This window comes from Myotis davidii, unplaced genomic scaffold (assembly GCF_000327345.1).
Source record: "Myotis davidii unplaced genomic scaffold, ASM32734v1 scaffold765, whole genome shotgun sequence".
NCBI lineage: Eukaryota > Metazoa > Chordata > Mammalia > Chiroptera > Vespertilionidae > Myotis > Myotis davidii.
The window spans coordinates 31,964-48,304 of record NW_006296056.1 but is presented as its reverse complement, the minus strand read 5'-3'; positions in this window follow the sequence as shown (position 1 = coordinate 48,304).

Genomic DNA, 16,341 nt, shown 5'->3' with positions numbered 1-16,341 from the left:
TACGTTTCTTATGTATTTTGGATTTTAACCTCTTATCAGATGTATCATGGGCAAATACATTCTCCCATTCAGTGAACTGTCTTTTCATTTTGTTGATGGTTTCCTTTGCTGTACAAATAGTCTTTAGTTTCATGTAGTCACATTTGTTTATTTTTTCTTTTTTTTCTCATCAGAGGAGATATATCCGAAAGAATATTGCTATGAGAGATGTCCAAGATTTTACTGCCTATGTTTTCTTCTAAAATTTTTATTGTTTCAAGTCTAACATTTAAGTCTTTAATTCATTTTGAATTCATTCTTCTGTGTAGTGTAGGAAAGTGCTCTGTTTCTTTTTTTTTTTTTCATGTATCTGTCCAATTTTCCCAACCAACACCATTTCTTGAAAAGACTATTTTTAATCCATTGTGTGTTTTTGCCTCCTTTGTCAAATATTAATTGAATATAAAGGCATGGATTTATTTATAGGCACCCTATTCTGTTTTTATGTCAGTACCATGTTGTTTTGGTTACTATCCTTGTAGTATAGTTTGATATCAGGTCGGGTAATTTCTACAACTTTGTTCGTCTTTCTCACAACCGCTGTCACTATCCTGAGTCTTTTGTGGTTTTATACAAATTTTAAAACATTTGTTCTAGTTCTTGAAATACTCCACTGGTGCCTTGATAGGAATTGTATTGAATCTGGAGATTGTTTGGGGTAATATGGACATTTTAATGATGTTAATTATACCTGTCCATGGACACAGTATATGCTTCTCCTTATCTGTATCTTCCTCAATTTCTTTTGGCGGAGTGTCTTACAATTTTCCAAGTACAGGTCTTTTACATCCTTCATTAAATTTATTCCTAGGGATTTTATTGGTTTTGAAGCAATTTTGAATGGGATTGTTTTGTTTTGCTTTTCTGTTTGTTTGTTTGCATTTCCCTTTCCAATAGTTCATTTTTGGAGTATAAAATGCAACGAATTTCTGATTATTTATTTTGTATCCTGCTTCTTTACTAAATTCATTTATCAGTTCTAGTAATTTTTGGTGGCATCTTTAGGATTCTCGATGTACAGTATCATGTCATCTGCAAATAATGATATTTTTACTTCCTCCTTTCCAATTTGCTGCCTGTTATTTCTTCTTCTCTGATCGCTGTGGCTAGGACTTCCATTACTATGTTGAATAAGAGTGGTGAAAGCGGACACCCCTGGCTTGTTCCTATTCTTAGGGGCAATGCTTTTAGTTTTTGTCAATTGAGTATGATGTTGGCTATAGGTTCGTCATATATGGCATATTTTACATTGAAGTATGTTCCTTTTGCTTAGAGTTTTTATTATAAATGAGTGCTGGATTTTTATCAAATGCCTTTCCTGTGTCTATTGACATGATCATGTGGTTTTTATCCTTCAATACGTTTATGTGGGGTATCAAGTTTATTGTTTGTGGATATTGTACCAACCTTGCATCCCAGGAATAAATCCCACTTGATCGTGGTGTATGATCTTTTTAGTATATTGCTGGATTTGGTTTGCTAATATTTTGTTGAGGATTGTAGCATCTATGTTCATCAGTGATATTAGCCTATAATTTCTTTCTTTGCAGTGTCTTTATCTGGTTTGGGGTTTAGCATAATGCTGGCCTTGTAAAATGAGCTTGTAAGTCCTCCCTCCTCTTAAATTTTTGGGAATAGTTTGAGAAGAATAGGTGCTTTTCACAGTGAGATGTTATGTGGGCACCTTTCTTGGTTCTGGTGCGCTGGGCTGGTGAGTCCGGCTTGGGGCTTGCACCCAGATTTCTCAGGGGGAACCCCTGCAGCTGAGATATCACTCTGGAACTTCTGCAGCTGCCTGTGGGAGCCTGGCCAACCCTCTTGCACCTCCTCTCTTCCTACCAGTCTCAATGTGACCTCCTCTTTAAGTCCTTGGTTATAAGGCTTCTCTTCAACTAGTCTTCAGGTATTACTCAGGATGATTTTTCTATATTTTCATTGTAATTCTAGTTTGGTCCTAGGAGAAGGTCAGTGTAGCTTCCACCTAATCTGCTATGATCTTGGAATCCCCAGGGAGTATTTTTTGACCATTGTATTTTGTGTTTTTATGTCCCATCATGTCTGCAAAATACCCATCTCTATCTCTAGCTTCTGGAGTGAAAAAGAAAGCAATTACTCTTGAGATAAAACTCAAAGTAATTTCCCAACTGTAGGCTAATGTAAGTCTTCTGAATACGTTTCAGGTAGTCTAAATTAAGCTGTGATGTTTGGTAGGTTAGGTGTATTAAATACATTTTCAACTTAGGGTATTTTCAGCACACAATGGATTTGTGAGGACATAACCCTTTCATAAGTCTAGCCACATCTGTGCCTTTCACCATCACTAATGACAGCCCTTGGTGCACAACATGTCTCCCAGACCATCGCAGTAACCTCTCTGTGGCTGAGTGAGTAACAGCCCAATCTGTCCAGGCCGCGCTGCTTCTGCATGGCTTTGGCATGGCTCTCCCACATGAACTCCAAAATGTGGCCAACTTGAAAAGCAAGCCAGAAACCGGAAAGCATTGCTCCTTCCGACCAACACTGCTGGTGCCTGGAGACTCCTGAGCTGCCTTGTGAATAGCTACCTTGGCTATCTTGTTGAGTGATGAGAGACTCTCAGGTCAGTCCCTGCATCCCCCACACAGAATTCAGCCACATCCAGGACCAACGCTGCCTGCTGGCCAGGCCTCCCTGAGAGATGTTATTGGAGCCCAGATGCACAAGGGATCCCAGCCCAGAGCAGCAGTCCTGCCCTGCTCAGGCCATTTCACATTACATCCCACAGAATCATGAAAGGGCGCTACTGCAAGTCACTAAGGTATGGAGCAGTTGGTTATACAGCCTCTTAATGGTCTTTCCCTTCCACATTTGCTCCCCACAGTCTACCTGCAACACAGCTGACATAGTAATACCATAGGGCAGTGGTTGGCAAACTGCGGTTCGCGAGCCACATGCGGCTCTTTGGCCCCTTGAATGTGGCTCTTCCACAAAATACCGACTTCTGCGCATGGGCCACGAAGTTTCAATTGCACTGTACATGCGCTTCCGCACGTGGTATTTTGTGGAAGAGCCACACTCAAGGGGCCAAAGAGCTGCATGTGGCTTGCGAGCCGCAGTTTGCCGACCACTGCCATAGGGGAACAATGGGGTCAGAGAGGGTCCAGGGACAGAGTATAGAAAGACCACTCTAAACCTAGCTTTTACCCTCAGTGACATCAGGGGCTACAGCAAGTGTACGTCAGAGAAGCAACATGGTTCATTAGGGTCTCAAAACAATGGCTCTCTCCACTGTGTTAAATAGACTAGGCACCATGGTCTCCCCAGCCACCACCCCACACAGGTCCTTTGCATGGGGTGTTTATTCTTTCCGTAATACTCTGCCCTCAGAGATATGCACCCTGCACCTCTTTCCACTCATTTCACCAATGGCACTTCCACGGGGAAGCCCACCCTGGCCACCCTGCTTTAAGTGGTAGCCCTCTCTGCAGCTCCTCCCTCCCATACCCTGCTTTATGCTTTATTTCCTAAGCTATGGTAAATTTTAACATAATATGACAATTACTGATTATGCTTATTGTGTAGCGTGCACGCGCGCGCGCACACACACACACACACACACACACACACACAGAGAGAAGAATATGAGTTCCATGCAGGCAGACATCAGCCTGTTTGATATAAAAATCTCAAACTTGAACTCAGATGACAGCACTAAGTGAGAAGTCCCAGAGAGAGCACTGAAGCTCTTTGTGTGTGAAAAAGTATTAGTCAGCAAGCAAAGGTTGTTTTTAAGTCTTTAACCACAACTGGCTCATCCTGGGCTCTCCCAGGCTGAAATGGTGCTGGTTATGCAATCTCGGTGACTACTACTCAGTTAAGCAGGTGAAGGGGATGGAGTGCCTTGGCCCTCCCAGCTTCTTTGGTGAGTCACAGCGTTTCTCAGGCCCACTTCCCTGGACTCTGCCACCTGTGCACTCACCATGTCTTAGAATGCAAGGAAGATAATACAGATGGGACAGCCTCAGGGACTCCAAACCAGACACAGTCCACGGGGGAGGATTAGTGGGGTGAGAGCAGGCTGCAGGCTGCTGACTAACTTCTCTGTAAGGAGCTCTGAGGCTCAGGCGGTGAGTGTTTCCTCTTCACTTTGCAAAATAGTAGCGCAGCAAAATAGTAAACAGGACACGTGGGGGTGAGCATTGCACGGCAGTATGTGGAACGATTTAGTCATGAGAGGGTCATACACTCACCATAATGAGATGGTGTCATTTAGAGTGGAGTCTCTTCCTGCATACATATGTCTTTCATTGTCCTTTGCTGTCTGTGACCAACAAATTTAAATAAACACACACATATATGGTGAAGAATTTGGTGTATAGCAAATCTACTAAATACAAACAAATGTTTGTCATCGTGAGGATGTTTTTTTGTTTACTCCAAATGTGATCATTTCACCACCTTCTTTTGTATAATCAAATGTGCATGCCCTCACTTCAGGATATAAAAAATAGTTCTCCTAAGGTAGGCAAAAATAATCAGGGAGTGGACGAGAAGGCCCAGGGAAAGGGAGATTAAAGAGAATTCATTCTGTAGACAGGCTCCCAGGAGACCCATGGGTAGGATCCCTGCCCACAAACCCTCCTTGGGGATTGATACCTGGTTCAGGGATAGAGCCCACCCAGTGACAAGTATCCTGAAAGAAAGGGCAGGTATGTGCTGTGGTGTGAATCATGGAGTCCTCCTTACCTCAGTTTCCTTGCCTGAGAGCTGAAAATAACTACAGCACCTCCCTGGTGATGCCAGTGAAGAATGAAATGAGACCATTCAGGGGAAGAGTTGGAAACATACAAAGCACACAGTCAATCTTAGCTTCTGTCATTATTGTAAGCCATGGCAAGATAATAGCAAGATGACCTGGGCCCTTTCTATGGTCCACTGTACACTCCTCATGGGATCAGAAACCAGGCATGCAGAACACACGCAGGACAGATTCACAGAACACAAGCGTGGCAATGAAAGCAAGTGCCAGGGCAATACCTTCTCCGGGAGTTTAACAGAGAATACACGCCAGAAGCCTTGCTCAGAACCTCCTCCACATATAGCCTCACAATCATGTGTCATCAGCTTCGCCAGGCTTATCATGTTGAGTTAACAGAAGTTCTTCATCATTCATTTCCATGCCCAGGAGCACAGGGAGTCAGTGTGGGTTCCTAGAGTAAAACACTACACCTGCTTTCAGGTATGGTGTCAAACCCACATTATTTGTGACCTGGGGCAGCACACTGAACCTTCCAGTGCCTGAGTTAGTCTTATTGTTAAAGCGCAGCACCATAATGAAAAACAGATGCAAACATCCCGAAGAAGGAAGTCAGGCACCCATGTTATGCCCTTTGTTCCTTCTACTTCAATAGCATTGTTTTGGGAACTTCTCAGTTGGCCATAAGTTTATATAACCAACCCTTCATCTGCCAATTATAATTGAAAAAATGCTTGAGGTTTAACAGAGCAGTTATGTTCACATAAAAACAACACCAAATTCTGCACTGAAATGAATCCAGTTTTCATCGCTACTGATAATAGAAGGAAACACTATTTGAAAGAAGGCTATTCTATACCTGTAATTGTAAACAGTCTAGTAATTGTCAGAGGAACCAAGTACAGATCATCTTCAAGGAGGGTTAAGCAACATCATTTGTCTGGTTGGCTTCCTCATTAATTATGAGTTATTGAACTTTGAGTCTAATTTATAGATTTTATGCACTCTTATTCCCCAAATCCTACAAAGCTCATTAATTTATACACTCACCAAATGGTTCTTCACATACTAAGTGACAAGTACTCATCTATGCCTTGAGATGCAATAATGAGCACAAAAGGCTGAAACAGCTCAGAGTCTGCTGGGGGAAAGAGATCAAGTGCAATGACAACAGTCCTATGACTGGGGCAAACACAGAACTACCTTAGAGCCCATAGTTGGCTCTTCACCCAACCTTAGGGCCCAGAGTTCTTAGAATGAGTAGTAGATCAGACCCAACATGATTGCAAAAGTTTGTAGGGCAATACATAGAGTATTTCAAGCAGAGAGAACAACAAATGTAAAAGCTCAGAGCAAATGAGACCATGATGTGTTTATGTAAATGCATAGATTTGAAGGCTATGGGGGTGAGAGAGAAGGGCGGGAAACTAAACAAAGGCTTTAATACAAGCATGCTAAGAATTTTGGACTTTATCTTCTTGAAAGTAATAGAGAGCCATTGAGAGATGGATGCAAAATTATAGATTACAGAATCAAGGAGACCCAGGGAAGAGGCTTCTTAAAGGAGGGAGGGGTCAGCACTGCCCAAGACCACAGAGAGGTCAAGTAAGAAAAGAGTGGTAGTGGCAAAGGTAAACAATTCCCGCTGCTATAACAAATCCCAAAATCTCAGCAACTTCACTCAACAAAAGTTAGTTAATCACTCACAGAAACCCACTCTAGATGTTCCTGGTGAGTAGCAGTCTTCCATCTGGTCATGTGGGAATCCATGTGTCTTCCATACTATGGTTCTGCCCTCCTCAGTTTCTCTCCATTCAGTCAGATGAGAGGGAAAGTATTGCAAGAGGAGGTATTAATGAGCCAGGCTTGTAAGCGATGGATGCCCATCACTTCTACACACATCCAAGTAGCCAGCTAAGTTACAGGGACACATGGAGATGAGAAAATGCAATGTAACTGTATGCTTGTGATAAAAATGACACAGATTTTGGTTTCTCTTTATAACTCTCTGCTATTAGAACTGAAAAAAAGATCCTTCAAGTTGAGCAACAGAAGTCGGTTATTGACTGTATCGGTCAGTTATTGCTGCTTAACAAACCACCCCAAAACTTTGTGATTTAAAAAAACAATGATTTTTTTTTCTCATGGATCTATGGTTTAGCAGCTAGAACACACTGCTGACGTAGGCAGGACTCAGCTGATTTAATTTGAGCAGGGTCATGATTCTGTTATTAGTGTTGGTCAGTTAAAGGTCAACTGGGCCATGACAGCTCAGTTTATGTTCACATAGCTTCTCATTCTCCAATGGCTCAGCTTGAAATTTTCTCATAGTCGTGGCCAGGTCCCAAGAAAGAGAGAGATGCAAGGATACTTTGAGGGTCAGGCTTGGAATTGGCACATGCCACCATATTCTATTGGCCAGAGTAAATCACTACATAACCCAGACTCAAAGACTGGAGAAACAGATCAGCCTCGTAATGGGAAAACTACAAAATTCCATTGCAAATGATGTAGATAACTTTTCAGGGAGGGTGGAAAATTGGAGCCATTTTTTTTAGTAATCCATCTCCCAGAGTGACTGTAACAAGAGCATTGCATGTTAGATGAAATAAGGACTCTAAGTAGACGCCCTGGACTAAGGAGTAGACCTGATCATCACTTGGGGTGACTTTATAGGGAGTAGAGAGGCAAAAAGGAAAGACAGGACTTGGAAGAGAAAAGAGGAGAAAAGTGAGAGCAGTAGAAGATGGTGCACTAGAAAATTTGTATAGTTGAGAAGAAAAAATTGGGGAATTAATAAAGATGCATTGAATGCTTCTGTATGAGTAGTAGAAGCAACTATGAGTAGTGAGGGGTTTTTACAGTCCAGGAGCATGCTTTCTTGCCCTACTGAATCCACATCCCCATCTCACTTCTCTGCACTGAGGTAGAAGCCAACAACAAAACAGTGAATAAGAAAAGGAAAAGTGTAGGCAGAGTAATCTTGATGGTCAGAGTTTCTTCACGCAGTTTATGTAAACCTCCATCGAGACTGTTTAAAATACAGTTGATCTTTCTTTTTTTTTAATTTATCTTTGGTGTTGAAAGTATTACAGATGTCCTCCTTTTTTTCCCAAAGACCCCCACCCAGCACCTGCCCCTCCCAGACTTTCACCATACTATTGTCTGTATCCATGAGCGATGCATATATGCATATAAGTTCCCCAGTTAATCACTCCCCTCCCCCCAACCCCCGCATTCCCTCTGATATTCGCCAGTCAGTTTATTTTGTTTATTATATTCCATATATGAGTGAGATCATGTGATAGTTATCGTTCTCTGACTGGCTTATTTTGCTTAATATAATACTCTTCAGGTCCCTCCATGCTGTCTCAAATGGTAAGCGACCCCTCTTTTTTACAGCTCCATAGTATTCCACTGTAATCAAAACAGTCTGGTACCGACGCAAGAACAGGCATATTGATCGATGGAACAGAGCAGAGATCACAGAAATCAGCCAAGCCATTACACTCAATTAATATTTGACAAAGGCAAGAGCATACAATACAGTCTCTTCAATAAATGGTGTTGGGAAAATTGGACAAACACATGGGGAAAAAATGGAACTAGACTGCTAACTTACACCATATAAAAGAATAAACTCAAAATGGATAAAAAAATATATAAGCCATGAAACAATAAAAATGCTAGAATAAACTATAGGCAGCAAAATCTCAGACATCTTTCATAGCAATATGTTTACCGATACATCTCCTAGGGCAAAGGAAACTAAGGAGAAAATAAACAAATTGGACTACATCAAAATAAACAAATTGGCACAGCAAAAGAAACTAATAACAAAATAACAAGAGAGCCCACTGCATGGGAGAACATCTTTGGCAATGATACATCTGAAAAGGGTTTAAGTTCCACAATATATAGGGAATTCAGACAACTTAACAAAAGGATGACAAACAATCTAATTAAAAACTGGGCAAAGGACCTAAATAGACACTTCTCCAAAGTGGATATACAGATGGCCAAGAGACATATGAAAAAATGCTCAAAGTCACTAATTATCAGAGAAATGCAAATTAGAACATAAGGAGGTATTACCTCACACCTTTCAGAATGACTATCATCAACAAGTCAACAATGGACAAGTGCTGGAGAGGATGTGGAGAAAAGGGAACGCTAGTACACTGCTAGTGAGAATGCAGCCACTATTAAAAACAAAAAAAAACAGGATGGAGTTTCTTCAAAAAAATAAAAATTGAACTACTATTTGACCCAGTGATCCAACTTCTAGGACTATATCCTAAGAAATCAGAAACACCAATCAGAAAGAATACATGTACGCCTAAGTTCATAGCATCGCATTTACGGTAGCTAAGATCTGGAAACATCCCAAGTGCCCATGAGTAGATGAATGGATAAAAAAGCTGAGGCACATTTACAGTTGACTCTTGAATAACACAGGGGTAGGGCACCCATCACCATCATATAATTTAAATCAGATCTCCACATTCTTTGATTGAAAATAATATCTTAATCAACAAAGAAAAAAAAACATAATTTAGAGAGAAGTAAAAATTGTAAGCTCCCCAAGCAATGAGGGGGAGGGGGGAGCGGGGAGAAAATACCATTTTCAATCCACAGTTGATTTACTCTTCTTATACAAAACCCAGGAATATGGAGGGCTGACTGTGGATATTTTGGGGGGAAAAAAGTCCGTGTGTAAGAGGACCTGCTCAATTCAGACCCGTTTTGTTTAATGGTCTACGTTCCATTCGGATGACTCAGACTCCTTGGGTTAAAGACTGTTTTTCTGATATTGCCCTGTCCTTCTCTCTCAAGTTGTCTAGAAGGCATAGCGGAAGCTGCTGGTAGCACCAGTGTCCCTGTGGATGCTGAAGTGGCTGTGTGGCTGTGTGGCTGCTCCTGCAAGCCACAGCTCCTATTTGGGGAGGGGGCTGAGGTACATCTAGCCTTCATGTCCTTTAGGTTCCTCGTGCTAATTTGAATTTCTCTAAAGCAACCAACTTGAAGGAGGCCCTAAACTTCTCCCCATCATCCCTCCATGCTAATAAAAGGTAGGTCTGCAGGATTTCTTGATCACATCCCTCTTGGTCCTCAGAGAAACAACACCATGACCTTCTTTATCCTGGGTCAGAACTCTATGTCCATCCACACTTGATTAGCTAAGGGATTTAGAAATTATGCAATCCCTCTTTCTCTGTCCCATCTGCCCTCTCTAATTCCCCTTCTTCTCTCTCCTCTTCCCCTTCCTTCCATGCCCTTCTCTCATGCTCTCTGCAAAGCATCCCTTTCAAGCATATTAAGTTGCCAAATAAAAACTGGATTTGACTGTCAAAAATAAAAACTCTCTTTGCTATTCAGTAGGTATCTGCTCTTTTCCTGTCGAATAAAAAGCCGGTGCCTTCTAAGGCTGGAAAGCCTGTGGGACAAAGAGATGAGTATGATATAGCAATACATCTGTAAAATTTGTCCACATTACAAAACCCCCACTCCTAACGCCACCACTAGTAGTACTGATACTGCTTCTAAGAACAGTAACAATAATAAATCTGCGTCAGAGGACAACGCCTCCTTAGGGAGAAGGGGTAGGAGATGGAAAATATATTTGAATTGGGTTTTCTCGGTTATTTTTGCGCAAAATATTCCCCTATTGCAAAAATGTCCCTTACCACTTGTTCACTCATTGACCAATATTTACTAAATGCAATGTGCTAGGGATAGGATATATAGTGGCAAATAAGGCAGACATGAAATGTAATATATAGAAGGACAAAAAAGGAGATACAGAAATAATTCGGTCAGCACTTTCTACACAGGTCTAGTATTGATACCATCTTTCTGAGCATTTCCTGTGATAGCTAACAGTGCCATGTCATGCTCTGGTAGTGTGGCCCTGAAACTTGATGTCAATCAAGCTGTAACCATCCTTACACAAATACCTCTTGATGTTTCCATTACTATCACAGGCAAATTGCTGGCTAGATGACCAGCACTGCAAATGCACAACCCATCAGGTTGAAGCCCATCACTGCCTTTAGATCACAGCTAAGGAGAGGACAACTCAACATCCACAGAGGCCCAGGAGCAAAGAGTCAACCCTCTGAAATACAGAATAAACAATACACAACATCACACATTCACCTTAAAAGCCACTCTCCATTAAATTATCTCATAGTTAAACATCCAATAGATAATTGATAATTTCATAATTAAACAGCCAATAGAGTTCGCAAACAGAACTCACCATGAAGTTGAAAATGTCATTCACCTTTTTCCCATATAAACCTCTACAAAAGCAAGATGAGGCAAGAATGTTGTCCTTTTTTAAAATTAAAGTTTAGTCACACATTTTAGAATTTTAATCCACTCTGCTCACCTCAACATTCTTGTAAAGAGAGAATACTCCAGAGTTACTTCTCTCCGGTGGTCTATTCCTTAGAAGTAGAAGAGGAAAACAAAGCCAACACTCTTCCATTCATCTAATAGTTGAATACTAACTGACCTCCAGATGAGAAAGCTACAAACACTCTCTCATCTTTAAAGTCTTTCTTGGACTAAACATTTAAGAAAAGTATTATTGTAAGAATATATTATAAAGTTTCAAGAAGCAATCAAATAAGGGGGAAAAGGTCATTTCCTAGGATACATCTGAGTTTCATTTTAGTTTTTTGTTTGTTTGTTTTTCTTTTGGTGAGAACAAAGATTGCTATTACAAATCAAATAAGGGCAAAGCCAAATGGTGGCCAAAAGATATGAAGAGGGGAGGAAGAGTTGGGCAGATAAGAGTCTGTCTAGAGAGGGAATTAAAGAGCTCACTAAAGACAACAGATAGGTAAGGAGAATGCCAAACTTTGAAAATTAAGATAAATGTTTTAATTAGGAGGTTGTGTTCTTAATAACACATAGGAAGATGGTTTTAAGGCACCATTTGAATAGATGTTATTTAGAAAAGATTCAAGACAAGTGTTACATAGGACAAGGGTCTCAAGGTCTGGGCAGTTCTAATGTCACTTTTTGCTAAATATTAAAATGTAGATTCGTATTTTGTAGAGGCAGCTGTGAAGAGGATGAGCTGAGAGGAGCTCACCCAGTTGACAGTAGCCAGCTGAAAGGAGAAGTCAGCAGGCAGAGCTCTGGATATGCATCCCAGCCACTTTACTTGATTCAAGTAAACAAAACTGCCTGTCTTATTTTTGGCCAGGGTACCCAAAGTGGTGACCTACAGTTTGTTAACAGAAGGAGAAGGCTATCACAAAAATAGTTTCAGACATGAGCTAGGATAAGCAAGGTCTAATCCAGGGGTCCTCAAACTTTTTAAACAGGGGGCCAGTTCACTGTCCCTCAGACCGTTGGAGGACCGGACTGTAGTTCAAAAAAAAAAACATGAACAAATTCCTATGCTCACAGCGGCGGCAAAAACATCCGGCGGGCAGGATAAATGTTTTCGGTGGGCCGCATGTGGCCCGCAGGCCGTAGTTTGAGGACCCCTGGCAATCTCTACGGTGGGTACCTGGAGACACAGAGTATCTGAATGCTGATAGGTTACAGTTATGTCTCCCCAAAAGAGCAACACACTTTACAGAAATTTCATTAATTTTTTAAACCACCCTAGAAGGGACCAATGAAGCAGAAGGAAGCACTATTGATCACTGGGTTCCGAGATCTGTCTGGGTCGGGGCACCACCCAGGCAGCTAACCTTCTTGCTTTTCTGAGAATATATATAAATCCCAAGTACGTACCAAGTGTTTAAAGAATTTACAGTCTTGCATGAAGTAAATTAGATCTGACTTCTTTGTGTGTGGGGGGAGGGGGGGAGTGCTTTTCATTTTGTTTTAATAGGGTTGGATATAAGCATTTAAAGTGTAAATCTATTGTCTTGGGAAGAATTGTAGCCAAGTCAATTTACATCTCTGCTATCTCCAAGATAGAAAATTGTAAAGACACAAGATGATTTCTGGAGGACAAAACTGGCAAAGTGAATTTTCAATTTATGTTTTTTAACCTAAAGATTATAATGATGTTGCATCATGTAGGGTGTGTGTGTGTGTGTGTGTGTGTGTGTGTGTATTTTAATCTAAGTAAAGCTTAAAAAACTGTTGTAGATTAAATGGGCCTGGCTGTAATTAAGTTTATGAATACATACAAAAATATGAAATTGTATTAACTGTGGAAGGAATGTGGGTCTTTAACTGCCCAGCCAGTTCGCAGAGACAACAGACATTAGCTTACAGGGGTTAAATAAACACAAACTGTTATTAATCCATTTGCAACAAGACCCAGAGTCTAAACTTGGCTGACTGGATTGCATATCTCCAGGGACGTTCACAAACACCGCTCGGAGGTGCAGCCACTGGGCAGCAAGAGCCATGGGAAGCTGCACTCCAGCTCTGCTCTGCTCTCTGGGCTGTGCTTGAGGGCCTTGTATATCTTGCTTGCTTATTTTTTCACAGCACTGTGTGCTGCATATTCTGCAGTCCTAACCATTCTTGGGCTGGGTTTTAGTGACCAGTGGTATCAGAAACAGCGTGAAAGAGTATGTTTAGGCAAAAAAAAAATGCATGGGACATCAATGGTGAGAACAAGGCATGGGGCGGGGGCTGCGGGGGGGGGTAGTAGGTGAATACACACACCAAAGGACTCTAGGATGTGGGTTGGGTGATGACAATGCTTTTAAGCAAATGCACTTGTGGCCAATGTTCCAGGCCGGGACCAGGGATTCTGTGCTTTTCAGAAGCAGGACAAGAGAGTGCGGGGAGTCTGCCTTTCCTGGTGCCAGGCTGGTCCGCCGGAGCCCCCAGGAACCAAGAAGACCAGCACAGAGTAAACTTCCCTCTCCAAATATCATTTGGTCCAACCGGGAGTTTGTTCCTTGGTGCCAATTTTTGGTTTGCCAGCAACTCCCACAGATTAATATTTTAGAAGTTAGGAGCCCAGCTGAGCGTGAAAAGAGCATCAGCTCAGCATTCGGAATCACATTTCAAAACTACAGGAAGAAAAGAGAGGAAAAAAGTGTTTCTTGAGTGAGGAGGAAGAGATTCATTCATCTTGTTAATGCTCAGGACTCTGGAAGCTTGAATCAGCTCCCGAAACACAAAAGCATGACAGTGGTCTACACGGACTCACACGTACGGATCTACAAGTGCTGTCCCTTTGAGAGAAGTGCCCCCCTGTCATTCAAGTAGCTCTTAGTTTTTCTGTAGCAAAATGGAACATGGCTTAAATTCACTTTGGTTAAAAGTGCTCTTCAAGAATGTGTTTTCGAAACTGAAAAAAATGACTGGAGACTGTACCATGTTTTCTTACAGGGATCAGAAAGGACTTTATTCACTGTGTCCCAGGGAAGGGCAGACAGCCGTATTTTCTTTGCCTCCCCAGCGGGTGTTGTTTCTTGAGCGATCCCAGGGGACTGGAGGTCACCCTGTGAGGCCGAGGGCACAGGGTGTGCGCCAAAAACTGCACAATCTCAGGCAGAGCTGGGACCCCTCATACCCTATGGACTGGCTCAACTGACCCCCGAACTTCCCCCGACCCCTGGCTCCTGCCCAGACACCCTTAGATCCAGGCCTCCCTGGGATCCTCCTAGACATCCAGCTCCCACCCTCACCTCTCTCCATACCCACTCCCCCACCAGAGCTCTGGCTTCCTCACCTCCACCTCTGGCTCCCCGCACCCTGCGCCCCAAAACACACCACCTCTGGGCACCCTCACTTCCAGCCCCTCCTACATCTGGCTCTCCCTACCCCAGGTTCCCTTCCCCCACCCGGGCCTCCTACTGGGGGCCTTGCTCCTCACAGCCCAGGACCCCTGCTTTTCCCCACCCCCACCCAGACCCACGCTTCCCTGGGCTCCAGCCTGACTCTGCCCCCTCCACTGCAGGCTCCTCTCCTCCTCCTCCTCCTCCTCCTCCTCCCTGGAGTAGTTCCCTGCCTGCCTATCATCTCGCTCTAATTGTTTCCAGATTTGTGTGGGAGGTCAGGGCTCCGGAGTGCTGCTTCATGCCAAGTTTATAAACAGAGCAGTGTTTCCAGATGGCTGCTGGCTCCAGCCTGGCGAGCAGGTTGATTGGGACCAGAATAACAACAGGTGGAGAGCAGACAATGAATTCCTTGACACTTATTTGCTCCCTTAACTTTTTCTTCCCCTTGCAGCTCTCAACTCCATCTGCCATAGTCGCCTCGGACAGATTTCCAAAGTGTTCACATGCACAGGGGGGAAGGCAGTGGAATGCAAAACAAAACAAGTTATTTCCTTAATGAAGGCGGTAAATTGGGAATAGAGAGTAGCAAGTGGAAGCTGTGGAAACACAGTGAGGTAGAGGCACAAAAAGGAAGAGACATATAGCACCGTGGACGTGCCCCCACCCAGAAACTAGAGCCTGGCTATGACGTCCATGGAGGAGCAAAGAGGCCGCAGCACACACACTCCGCATGGCTGCCTGACAGCACTGTCTTCCAAGCTCAGGGGACCAGCAAAGAGTTCCCTACCATACTCCCTGACTTTTATCTGGGCTTTCCCCCTTCTCCTCAGGCCCCTTCTCTGCCCCCCACCCCCTCTCCATGGTTCCCATGCAGACCTCCTCGCTGTTTTCTGCCCATTAGCAGATGCTGTCATCCTTCTTGAGCAAGTATTCTGGGAAATCCCTAATGATTCTCTGAAAGAGGATTGACCAATATGCTTAAGTCCCATTAAAATATCCAAGGATTCGAATGGAGAGAAACAGGCCATAGCTTGGACTGAATATCTGAATCGGTCAACATGAACCAAAGGGGTCTCCCGTGGAAGACTTTCCGACCACAAAATAATCTGCAGTTCACAGGGGAGAGGGCTGGGAGTCATTCTGAGGAAGAACAGCCTAGCCAGCCAACTGTTTTACGAAGTGAAACGCAGGGCTTCAGTAAACAGCAGCAAAGGCACCAGATGCCTCTAGTTAAACATGGAATGTTACCAGCCAGCCCTACAGTGATTGAGAAACCTTGCAACAGACTTATACATGAGGGAACGGATTACAAGCTACACTGTCCGGTGAGCTGTCACAAATGCCCCACCAACCAGGCTCCAGACATAATTGCCCTCGCAGGGATGCACATCTGAGACCACTCCAGTTATCCGTGGGATCATGAACCAGCCCGGAGGGGGCAGAACAATCTCCAGAGAGGATGTCGAAGCAGGCAGTCTGAGACCCCAGGTAGAAGCAGGCTGACTTTGTGGTTGGAATGATGCTCATGGGTTTCAAGCCCTGACCTACTCAAGGACTGGCAGAGGAAAGCGCCTGGGAAAACAAAACATATAAATATCCAAAGTATATTTTTAAGGGTCTCCCCAGTTAAGACTAGATTATCTTCTGTGAGTCTTTTGAATCTGACTATCCACTTATAAAATGTAACCAGACACTCCAGCTTTGAAGATTCGGGATCTGGGAACAGGACTGTGCAATTTATCTGAACTGACAAAGAGGTTAGTGCCTGGGTACTCCATCCTCCTGTTCTGTCTGTCCTACCCCCATCCCTGAGTCAGAAAGCCACTGCAGCACTGTGGTTTAAAATACAGG